Consider the following 12,503-nt stretch of genomic DNA (forward strand, 5'->3'; position numbering starts at 1 on the left):
GGTGGGTCCATCTGCTCTCAGCACTACCTGGTGGTTTTTAAGGGAAAGGTGGGAGGGTGATCATCCCTTACCTGAGAAAACTTAAAGCCCAGAGAAACTCTGAACAGGTCAGATTGACAGACCATCTTCCTTTCCTCTCCACTCAACACTTTGTCTCACAGGACTGGCTCCCTTGGCCTTAGGGGTAGCAGAAATGCTGAAGGTTTCTGATATCCAAAACTACCATGAGACATATGGGGGGGAACTTAAACAGAAAAGCACAGAATTCTGAATCACAAAAGGCTCTGTGTGTGTGAGTGTGTGTGTGTTACAGGGGAGGATGTATGGGAAATGCCTTTGATTTTGGTTGCAGGTATCTCCTCTAACACTTCACTGTCTCCTTCTCCACGATGAAATCCAATACCAAGACACAGCAAATGTCCAACAGCAGCTCCATCAGCCACTTCCTCCTGCTGCCATTGGCAGACACGCGGCAGCTGCAGCTCCTGCACTTCTGCCTCTTCCTGGCCATCTCCCTGGCTGCCCTCCTGGCCAACGGCCTCATCATCAGCGCCGTAGCCTGCGGCCACCACCTGCACACCCCCATGTTCTTCTTCCTGCTCAACCTGGCCCTCACTGACCTGGGCTCCATCTGCACCACTGTCCCCAAAGCCATGCACAATTCCCTCTGGGACACCAGACACATCTCCTATGAAGGATGTGTTGCTCAGGTCTTTCTCATTTTCTTCTTTCTTGGAGCAGAGTTTTCTCTCCTGACCATCATGAGCTACGACCGCTACGTGTCCATCTGCAAACCCCTGCACTACGGGACCCTCCTGGGCAGCAGAGCTTGTGCCCACATGGCAGCAGCTGCCTGGGCCAGTGGCTTTCTCAATGCTCTGCTGCACACGGCCAATACATTTTCCCTGCCCCTGTGCCATGGCAATGCCCTGGGCCAGTTCTTCTGTGAAATCCCACACATCCTCAAGCTCTCCTGCTCCAAATCCTACCTCAGGGAACTTGGGCTCATTGTGATAAGTGCTCTTCTACATTTCAGTTGTTTTGTGTTCATTGTTTTTTCCTATGTGCAGATCTTCACGGCTGTGCTGAGGATCTGGTGGTGTCAGTTCTGTACTCAGTGGTGCCTCCAGTCCTCAACCCTCTCATTTACAGCTCAAGGAACCAGGTGCTCAAGGATGCCTTATCCTCCCTATATGAGAGTTTCTCAGCTCCCTAAATTGGTGTTTCAGAAATCAAAATATCCTAAAATGGGTGATTCTGAAGAAGAAATCTCTACAAATTTGTGTTTCTGAGTTCAAAATATGTCTAAATTGCTTTCTTTGAGACTCTGAGCTCTCTTTCTCTTTCTTTCTTTCTTTCTTTCTTTCTTTCTTTCTTTCTTTCTTTCTTTCTTTCTTTCTTTCTTTCTCTTTCTTTCTTTCTTTCTTTCTTTCTTTCTTTCTTTCTTTCTTTCTTTCTTTCTTTCTTTCTTTCTTTCTTTCTTTCTTTCTTTCTTTCTTTCTTTCTTTCTTTCTTTCTTTCTTTCTTTCTTTCTTTCCTCTGAGCCAAAAACCTCCCAAAATCAGCACTCTGGAACCCCAAAGCCCATAACATTGCTCTTTCTTGGTTCCAAAGCTCCTGAAATCAACGTTATGGCCCCAAAGTGGCTGATATTGGGGCTTCTAAGCCATGAAGTTCTTGAAATCAGTGTTTCAGAGCACTGATGCCCCTAACTCAAGCCATGTGCCAGGTTTGCCATCAGAGCGTGGAATTCGCTCCCAGTGCTCCCAGTCCCTCCCAGGGCATTCCCGGTGCCCCTGGGATGTCTCCAGGAGCAGGGAGTGGCCGCTGGCTGTGCCCATTCCCCACCCAGCCCGAGGAGCTGCTCCCTGGTCAGAGCATTTTCACTTTCAATTTCACAGGCATTTACGGGAAATCAGTGTAAAACCAAGAAAGGAGGTGCTGGGGGGAGGCGGGAGGAGCCCGTGGGGGTGGGAATGGGAACAGGCAGGTGAGATATAACCGGGACGAGCCCCCCCGGTGCTCACAGCCCAGCGCGGAGCTGCTTCTTCCCAGCCTTGTCCAGGTAAGCTCCAGCCCCTCGCTCCTGTGTTTCCCCACGGGGGGCTCCTTCTGCTCCAGAAACTGACCTTTCTGAACCCCAAATCTCCCTGAATCGCTGGCTTGGAGCTCCAAAGCTCTCTAAATGGGGACTACAGAGCCCGAAATCTGCTTAAATTGGTTTTTTTTTTGGAGCCCGAAATATCTCTAAATCGCTCTTTCTGATCTGAAAATATCCCCTAATCACTCCCTGATTGTCAAAGTTCCTGACATGATTTTTTCTCAGGCTTGATCTCCCCAAATCAGGGTTTCTTCGGCTTGTGTGTCCCTAAATCGGTGTTTAAGAGCCCCAGTGCTCCTGAAACTTCTGCATTCTCAGCTGTGAAGTTCCCCAAATGGTGTTTTTGAGGCCAAAAGCACTTTGAAGTGGTATTGCTGAGCCCCAAAGAATCCTAAATTGCTGCTTTTGAGCCCAGAGTCCCTGGACATTGGTTTTCCTGAGCCCCAAAGCTCATTAAATTGGTGTTTCTGAGCCCTGAAGCTGCCCAAGTTGCTTTTCCTGACCCCCAAAGCTTCCTGACATCCCTTTTTGAGTACTGCAGTTCCTTAAACATGTGTTTCTGGGGCCACGAGCTCCCTAAATTGGAATTTTGAGCTGAAAAGCTGCCGAGATGGGACTTTCTGAGGCAAAAAGTTCCCCAAATTAGTGGTTTTGAGACAAATGCTCTCTAGATTAGAGTTTTTCAACCCCAATGGTGCCTAAAGTTTGGGCTTGTTCAGAGCACCCAAATCTCTCTAAATCAGTGTTTGGGACCCCAAAGCTCCCTAAATCACTATTTCTGAGTCCCAAAGCTCCCAAACTTGCAGTTTCTTAGCCCAAATGCTCCTGAATGGGAGCTTCTGAGCCCCTAACAACCCAAAATTGCTCGTTTTGAGATCAGAAAATGCCTACATCATTTTTTTTTCTGAGCCGGAAACATCCCTAAATTATTTGGAAGGCTGTGCCTGAGTGCTGGTGGAATGCAGTGGGAGGGGAGAAGCTCTGCCAGAGGGAACGTCATGGAGGATGAGGATGGGAGGTGTGAAGAGCACCTGGGATATTTGGAGATCCTCAACAAGATGGGCAAAGGTTGACTTGTGTGAGTGAGCAGTGGAGGGGTCAGAAAGCGAGGACACTGTCTTGGCAGTTTAGAAACTCCTTGATCATCAGGGGGAGTTGGCAGAAGAGCTCTGGGGGCAACCTGGAGGGGTGTCCAGGCCAGTGAGCAGGTTCCCATGGGGAATGGCAACTGCCCTGGCATTCATGGCCAGGCAAAGCAAAGGGGTCCAACAGCGTGGGGATCTTGGAATGATGGCTCAGCAGAGCTGCCTGGTAGGGGAATAGGGGGATGCTCACGGGGATCTGGGCCTGGCCCGCAAGGAAGAGCTGGTCAGGAATGTGCTCATCAGTGCCAGCCTGGGCTGCCACAGCCAGGAAATTGTGGGGTCCAGGCACCGAGGGGCAGGGACTGAGGCCAGCAGCAAAGCACAGAGCTGGGGCTCCAGAGGAGAAGACTTTGATGAGCTCGGGGTGCTGAACCAGGTGGCAGCAGGGGCAGCAGCTCTGAAGGGTGAAGGAGCCCAGGAAATCTGATAGGCCCTGCAGGGCAGCCTCTTCCAAGGGCAGGAATGGTGTTTCCAAGAAGCCACGAGTAAAGCACCCATCTCATGAGGCTCTTGGCTGAGCTGACCGAGCTCCAGGGTGAAAAGGCAGCACATGGGAGGTGAGCACATGAGGCAGCAGCAAAGCAAGCCAACAGCACCCTGGGCTGTGTGGGCAGGAGCACGGCCAGGGGAAGGGTTTGACTCCTGTGCCCAGCACATTTACACCACACCTGCCCAGCGACAGGGGGGCTGTGCCAGGCAGGAACCGCTGCACTGGTGGGCGCTGAGGTGGGAATCCCCCAGCTGTCCTTCAAGTGCTGGTGGGATTTCCCTAAAAATATCAGTGTCTGCAACCACAAAACCAGCAACAAAAGCGTGACTGTGCCCAAACAGAAATATCTGCAGCAGAGCAATCTGCACCTGCAGTCGCCCCTCTGGGCAAGGCCAGTGGAATCACTGTTGGCAATTCACAGCAGTGACAGCCCCTGCTCACAAGATTTCACAGCAGTCAACTCTCCCTGGGCTGGGCTCTGCTGAGACCCCTCCAGTGCTGTGAGCAGTTCTGCCAGAGACCATGGAATGGGAAAAGGACGCTGCTCCCTGGACCTTCCCGGGGCCCTCGCTGGGCTTTGCTGAGGCTTGAAGGAGCCCTGCTGCCCTCCAGAGCCCCCAGGGCTTTCAGTGTCTTTGCCTCATCAAGGCCCAGCTGTGCTGCAGAGGGTGGGGGCCAGTCCAGAACGGTTGGAGGGAGACCATAAAGTTCACAGAATTCCCATTCAAAGTCCATTGTCCCTTCCCACCTACAGTCTATAGATATAATCCAGTTCCTAATTCATTCCTACAATGAGAAAAAATTCTCAATTGAGGCCTTATTTATATATATATTTTTTTAAAATTGGATAGCAAGAATTGTTGCTACTCATTAACTGGGAGAAAAGTAAAAAGTAAGTAGCATATTGATTAGGCACAGCCTGGATTCCGGCCATAATTGCATTATGGCCAATGGTTTGGTTTTTTTATCTTGGCTGATTAGATAAATGTTTAGTCTGAATATTTAATGAATAATTATTTCATAGAGTAAGTATAACTTAAAAATATAAAATATAAAATATAAAATATAAAATATAAAATATAAAATATAAAATATAAAATATAAAATATAAAATATAAAATATAAAATATAAAATATAAAATATAAAATATAAAATATAAAATAGAAACAGTAGCTCACATTAGCACTCCAGGTAAAGTATAATGAGATTTCACCACCACTCATACAGTCCTCCTAGATTTAGTTCCAATACTGGTATTAAAATTGTACTAGACTAAACGCATAATTCAGAATATCTAAGTTAATGGGCCTTTGTTGGCAGACCAGTCTCTGTTGGTCTCTGGCCAGCAGAGACATCACTGACAATGCAGAAGAGAGAGTTACTTCTTTTTTTCTTTTTTTTTTTTCAACCCATACTTTTTCTTTCTTCTCTCTTCCCCCCCGCCCCCTTAATTTTCTTTTTTCTTCTCCTCCTCTCTCCTCTCTTTACACCTTCCTTTTATCTTTTCTCCTCAAAGCTTCAGCTTTCGCTCAGGATTACAGATCTGACCCTGCATAAATTAATATTCCTGTCTAAACCTGTTATCCGGGCTCCTTCAAAATATGAGAGAGGGACAGAGAGAGACAGAGAGAACAATTTGTCTCTGACTGTGAGAAGTGAGGTGAACCATTCCTGGAGGCACAACCATCTTTCCATGAGTGGTGATCTGAGGTAAATGTCTGTGTTCATAATAGCAGAGGCACATTCAGGTCAACTCCATGGGCACATCATCTATTCATTGTTTCTGTTTAAGAAGCCATCACTCTATTGCTCTGCTTTCAGGACAAAACTCCTCAAATATTGAACGTTTCATGCCATTTATATTCTTTCCTTTCTTTCAGACCAGAGCCAAATTGGAAAAGGTAGTGGGAGGAAATAGAGCTGAGTTCAATCCTGGGGTGAACCCATGGGACAGCCATGGGCCTGGGCCTGTGACTTCTCTTGGGTCCCTGCTGGAATTTCTCTATTTACAGTCCTCAGTGGAGCTCTTTTCCTCAGCCGGGTCTATACTCCCCTTGAACACCAGGAAAGCTTTCTTGACATGCAGCAGCTTTTGGCAGTCCCTTAATTCAGCCCAGATCCTCCTCCTTCTCTGGAACGTGGCTCTGGGCAAAGAAGACAAAAATTCACGAGGAGCAGACAGCTCAGGGAAATGGAGTGCAAGAAAGAGAGGGAGAGCAGAGCACGGCAGCGAGCTGTGCCCTGAGCAGACCTTTCCTCACTCCTGAGCAGTCCCTGCTTCTGCCTTCACCCCGTCACTGCTGCTCTGATGGATGTGGTCAGAAGGGACAGGCGGCTTTGCTGGAAGGGTCAGCGAGGCCCTGCTTTCTGCAGCCAGCTCTGCAGAAGAGGGTGTTAAGGAAACTTCCCAGTCGGAGCATTCCCGAGGCTCTCTGGCCATCACACTCCGGCCACCAGAGGTGTTCAGTGCTGGGACCAGAGCCCTCCACAGCAGTGGCTCCAGTGCCCCAATGGGCCCTGCTGGACTCCCCACACCCCCCCAGTCCCACACCCAGCCCCTGTGTCCTCCCTGGTTCCAGCCCAGGTTTCCCACAGCAGAGTCTCAGATGTCTGATTCCATAAAGCCATTTACTCCCAGTGCAGTAACACAGGAATGGCCTGAGCTGTTCCTCCAACAAAAGAGCCCCTCAGTTTTATCCCCTCACAGTCTGCAGCCCAAGGCTCAAGTCTGGCTCTTCCTCCCGAGCCCTCAGCTCCTGCTGGGTCTCTCGGTGTCCCTTCCCCAGCTGTGCCACCACCCTTGCTGCCCTTTGTTGTGCTTTTTTGGCACACGGGCTCTTGTCTCGGGCTCCCACCTGGAGCTCAACTTGCACCTGGCACTGCAGCTGCCCCCAGCCACCTGCACCAGGTGTGTTCATAACCAGGAGGAGGGGAGGGTGGGAGTGAGGTGGTTTCAGTTTTGTCTTTGTTACTCGGCTTGCTGCTCTCTTGGGAATTGCTGAGAAAGCAAAGCAATCATCCCCAAGTCGAGTCTGGATTGCCCAGGATGGCACCAGGTGAGGGATGTCCCAGGCTTTATGTGAGCTCTTCCATCATATTTTTATGTCCAGTCCAGTTGAGGTGGGGATTGAGAGAAGTTTGGTGGGTGCCTGGCAGCCAGCCAAGGTCACTTGTCCTTTCTCCATAGATTTCTTCATAGCTGGTCAGGAAAACCTCTAGGATATGAGTCTGAAGGAATGGAAAATGGTCTCGTACCTCTGTGGAAAATTTTGACTGGGGTTGAACACGAGGTTCTGCACTCTGCAAAAGCAGAAGGTCTTAATTTTGACCAAGGGAGATGATGTGTGTGTCTGTGAGAATTCTCAGAGCTCCAGGGCAGACAAGATGAGTTAGGGACCAGCTGGGAGTACAGCAGAATATCTTATCAACTGTGTTATCTTCTCTAGTCCTGTGCCCACCACAGAGATTTTTCCCCCTCTTTTCCCTTGCATTGCAGATTGAACCTCGAGAAAAGGACACAGGAGACAAGAAACATGGTCGTGGTTGAATTTATTGGTAAGAGCTGTATGAGTTCTATTTAGACAGCGATGGAAGGGAAAGTAAGTAAATTTTAAAACCCTGAGTAGATCAGAGGTTTGAGTAGTATAGGGGATATATGTGTCCCAAATAAGTTCTTCAATGCATTTTTAAAATCCTTAGGGAAATATTGTAGTGAAGCTTCCTCTTCTTCATTTTTCTTTTTCTTCTCATGTGGACCTAATGGTCACAAAAAAAGGAGTTCATGGCAGCATTGGCCTCCAGTGAGGCCAATATGAGGCCATAAGTAAGTGTGGACTCATGTATCCCATTGCTCTTGTCTGTGGCCATCCTTGGGAACCCTTGGGATGGAATGTGTTATCCCTGAGAGAAGTGAGGCCAGTGGAGGTCTCTCCCCCAAGCACGTTGCCTGCAGAAGCCCTCCCAGGGCACAGCAGAAGGCCTGGCCTTTGTGGTGGGATCAGTTTGGTCAGAGGGGTGACCTTCTTTGGCCAGAGACATGTCCTACTCTACCAGGGGGTGTTGCTGAGCAAGGCTTTGAGGGTCAGACTGAAATGAATGTGCCAAGGGACAGTGAAGGGACCTGGGAGGTTCCTCTCCACTCCCGGAGTGTGAGGCAGAGGAGTCTCACCCTCTCGAGGGTGGCTGTGCTCTGCTGGGACTGAGGCACCTGTGTGGTGCCTGAGTGCTGTGGCAGCTGAGGCAGCTTCCTGGCCCAGGAAAGCCTCAGTGGCCCTCAGTGAGGGTCAGGAACCCCCAGCACTGCTGTGGGGCTCCTGGTCCACAGGACCTCATGGCTCGTGGGCCAACTGCGGGATGTGTTCTGCCCCAGAACCTGCTCAGTGCAGTCCTGGAGTTCCTTGGGGAAAGCCCTTGTTAAATGTCCTGATTTTCTTTTTGGATTTTCTTTTCATATGTACCTGATGTCCAGTAATAATGGGTGCTGGCTGGCTGGCTAAGAAAGTCTTGGAAATGGTATTCGAGGAATTGAGTAAGTGTGCTGGATCCCATTGCTCTTGTCTGTGGCCATCATTGGGAACCTATGGGATGGGATGGGATGGGATGGGATGGGATGGGATGGGATGGGATGGGATGGGATGGGATGGGATGGGATGTGTTATCCCTGAGAGAAGAAAGGCCAGTGGAAGTCTCTCCCCCAAGAGCACAGTGGAAGGCCTGGCTTTGGGGTGGGATCAGTTTGGTCAGAGGGCTGACCTTCTTTGACCTGAGTCAGGTCCTGTCCTAGCAGAGGGTGTTCCTTCTAATTGGTAACGATTTCAAAGGCATAGCACATCCCTTCTGGGATTTCCTTTCCTTTCTTTGAGCATTAAAGGAGGAATCAGATCCTGGGCTTAGCTGCAGGGACAAAAGGCAGAAGCCTTTCTGTGCATGTCAGTGCCAGTCCTTGCCCAAACTACCTGGAAACTAAACCCTGCCAAGCAAGAAGGAGATCCAGAGGTCTGTTGTGCATGATGGCCTGGTGCAGTCAGATCAAACAATCCCACTGTCCATAAATTCCCATTTCCAAAGGCCTCCAGCCAGTCCTTCGTTATAGTGCCCTTCCCCATGCCCTTCCCCATCCAGTCCACATGCAGGACCCCAGGATCCCAGGGTGCAGAGATATTCCAGCAGTGGGATTTTCCCAGCACAGACCAGGACAGCCTGGCCTCTGCTGGATCCCACCCCCTGGATTCTAAGGCCAGCCGTTCATCTGCCCCTGCTCTTTCCAGCTGGGATGCTGGCAGGGGAATGTCATTCTGTCAAGGAACACTTGGAATTTAGTGTGACCTGGGCTCTCCACCGTGTCCAGGCCTTTGGGCCGTGAGGAGCCAATGGAGTTCCTCCCAGTGTTCTTCACCAGCAGCACAGGAGCTCCAAGCCCATGTTTAGAAGGGCTCAGTAGTGCCAAAAACCTCCTTACAACAGGCAAAATCTGTTAGAGAAAAGGTCCCCATGTCAGGAAGAAAACTGGGGGTACACTAGGGAGGCCAAAGCTCTTTCCCAGAGCAAACTCCTGTTGGAATAGGATTTGAAAGGCAGGGTAGTGGTAAGTGGTACCCATACATGCATCAGCCTGTGAATTCTGCATCTCTGTTTTTAAGGGATGAGTGAATTGTTTTCAAAGACTGATGAATTAGAAAGGATGATCTAAAGAAAAAGAGGTCTGGAGCAAATGAATTGGTAAACAGGCAGGACATGAGGGAACTAAGTCTGAGCTTTATTTTTCCCCTCTGAATAAAGAAATAAAGCAAAAAATAGTCCATTTCCGGTTTGCACCTTGAATGCAGTCTTCAATTCCTTTGAAGTGATTACTTTTCCAGAGAGAAGAAAAAACCAACTAGCAGCAAGATCTAAGAAGAGACTCTCAACAAGAGACTTGTAAAAAGCGGATATGACCATCCTCAGAGAGAATGGGTGGTATCCTGCTCAAGGGAGAAACGTCGGTTTCCCTGTGACACCAATCTTTTTCTACAGGAAGGAGAGAGAGGGAGAATATCGAAAAGGACCAAATATCCAAGATGGACAAGGCCTTCCAGGAACTGAAAAATAAAATGGAAGTTCTGCATGAAGATTTCAAAAAATTGGAGAAGTTCATAAAATATGAGTTTCAGCTCCTCAGAGCAGATCTGGAGAAGAACCAAGGTGAGTAGGGCCATTGCCAAGCAGAGTTTCATCCATCTGAAGGCAGAAGCTGCTCTACAGGCCAAGCACCCTGTGAGCTCAGCCTGCTCAGCTCCTCAGAGGGCATGGGGAGGGACAGTCCTTGCATGGGGAACAGCTTCTGTGATCCATGGCACTGAAACTCCTCCATGCTGAAGTGTTCTCTGCAGGTGCAGGTGCACAAAATCCTTCTTGTGTCCCTCATCTTGGCTGTGGCTGTGTGCTCGGAGTTCTCTCATTGCCTGATGCTTGCTAAGGGTTCCCCCTTGAAGTCCATTTCCCATCTCTCTCCCTCTCCCCACTGCCCTTCTCGTGCTCCCCCACTGCTGGTCCCATGCAGGGGCACGTGTGAGCTCAGCCTTGTTTCCCCATTGCTGCTCAGCAGGGAGAGGAGCTTCCCTGAGCAGAGCCTGGCCGTGTCTGTGAGCGCAGGGCCTGCGGAGAGCAGCTCTGCCTGCAGGAGCTGGTGCTGGGCAGGGCAAGGACTCAGCTGGGCACAGACTCCAATGTGGCCTGGCTGGCCTCAGCCTGTGGCCCTGGGCCTGGCTCAGCCTGGACACAAACTGTGTTGGGATCAGCCGATCCTTCCTCAACTTTCCCTGCCCTGGGGCCTGTTCTTGCTGCAGCTGCAGCCAGCAAAGCCATGGCAAGGAGCAGCCCAGAGCAGGGCAGGGAAAGCCCTGGAATTCATGCTGGCTCCAGCCATTGTGGGCTGAGAATTCAGCCTGTGGCCCACTTTTCCAAGCTGGAGCTCTGTACTGGGCTACAAGAAAGCACAAATGAAAGTTTGAAAAGAGATGAAAATTTGTTCTGTTTTTCTTGTCCCGTTCTGCTAAAAGTCTGAGGGTAAAGGGAAGACCATTTCCAGATTGTGCCTTAATGGCCAAATGGAATTCCTGTGAGGTAAGGGTTTTTAAGGGTGAAGGAGAAAACCACCCACAGGAGAGCCCTGAGGAGAGCCCCTGTGTCAGGGAGGTTAAATCAGAGCCTTTGGACATGCTTGTGTCAGATTGCTGATCTTCTGCTCAAGGAGGAAACATCAGTGGCCCAGTGACATTGCTCTTTCTTCACAGGAAAGAAGGAGGAGTAAAGTGCATGGGTCCTGAAATGCAGCATGGAGACAGTAGTCCAGCAGCTTTTTACATGGTACAGGAGTTACAGGACATGGAGTGATGCCTAGAGAGGCTGATCTGGAACAGAGGCTTCACAGATTTAAAGGAATGAAGTAGGTATTTATTGGAAGACCTTTAAAGGATACACCTTGTGCAGTATGAGAGCCCAGCTGTGGTTCCACCCAAGATGGATGGAAGATGGATGACTGGTCAGGAGTCATCACACTTTTATAAATGTTGGTCTTTTTACATATATTGGTTAATTTTCCAATTATGTCTTCAGTTTATAAAGTCCTATCCTCTCAGTTTGCTTTCTTTAATTCACCGTTGTTTATGCTTTTTGGGCCTGAGGCTTTAATGGCTGTCCTTGGTTCTCAGGCTGGAAAAAGATTGTTTTGTCTAACTGAAGAGACCTTACTAAGAGTTTACATGAAGTACAGAGTCACACACTAAGGCAGTAGAGAATCTAAAAAATATGAAAGCTAAAACTTAAAGCATCATAGGTGCTGTTCTGAAAGGAAAATACCTTTAAAAAGAAATTAATCTCCTATCCACTCCTACTCCCCACTTCTCTCAGTTTATTTCTGATCGTGGTGTGACATGGAATGGAACATCCCTTGGGCCAGTCCAGCCCAGCTGTCCCATCCCTGTTCCCTCAGGAACACTTGCCCACCCCAAGCCCATGGGTTGGAGGGGCTTGCAGACACGCCTCGTGGGGCGAGCATTGTGACAAGGACAGGAGAACAGAACAACATTTACACTTACCAAGGGCAGAGAACAGAATAGCACAACCTTGGAGAAAGGGAGAAAGGATGTAGCTGAGGCAAACAGCAAAATGCAAGCAGGATGCCAGCTTAGCTCTGCAAGGCTGATAAGCAGAAATCATGCAAACAATACTATTGCTCATAATCAAAAGTGGGGGTCAATGAACAGCCACCTAAAAAGTACACTGGATGTTGAAGACAGACCCCAAAGAACCCCCAAGGAATTGTGGTAAGGGATGCAACTGTATCAAATAAATTCAACGGAAGTGGGAATAGCTCATGAATACATAATCAGTGTGCATGATAAAAACTCTGTTCACCTGATGGTCAGGGTATACAAATGGAGGAAGGATTACCAGAGTGACTAGCATGCTGTAATAAAGAATATCTGCTTCCAAATACTCAAAACTGTGTTCAGAAGTTTCTATCTAGTGGATTTCAGTATCAATGATGTCCTTGACTCCGTTATGCCCCTTGCACAGTTTCAGAAGGGCCCCTTGGTTCCACGAGGCCTCGCTGTAGAACAATGGCCTCTCAGTTCCAGGAGGTTTTGTACTGTCAACAGTGCTCTCCTTGGTTCTACAGTGGCTGCTTGCTTCCATAAGGTTCCTCAGTGTCACAGTGGTCTCCTTGGCTCCATGAGGCTCTGCAATGTCCCAATAGCCCATGGTTTCCATGAGCTTCTGTCCCAT

The 12,503-nt window shown here is 49.1% G+C and overlaps 1 long non-coding RNA gene across 1 annotated transcript; it reads left to right on the forward strand.

The window, feature by feature from the left end:
- The first annotated feature begins 1,903 nt into the window (after positions 1–1,903).
- On the forward strand, positions 1,904–12,219 carry LOC148217452 (uncharacterized). Its single transcript, XR_015801062.1, has 5 exons — positions 1,904–2,065; positions 7,234–7,292; positions 8,206–8,265; positions 9,750–9,917; positions 11,009–12,219. It is a non-coding gene; the product is annotated as an uncharacterized LOC148217452 (long non-coding RNA).
- The last annotated feature ends 284 nt before the right edge of the window (positions 12,220–12,503 follow it).

Source organism: Sturnus vulgaris, unplaced genomic scaffold (assembly GCF_052056855.1).
Source record: "Sturnus vulgaris isolate bStuVul1 unplaced genomic scaffold, bStuVul1.hap1 Scaffold_84, whole genome shotgun sequence".
Taxonomy (NCBI): domain Eukaryota; kingdom Metazoa; phylum Chordata; class Aves; order Passeriformes; family Sturnidae; genus Sturnus; species Sturnus vulgaris.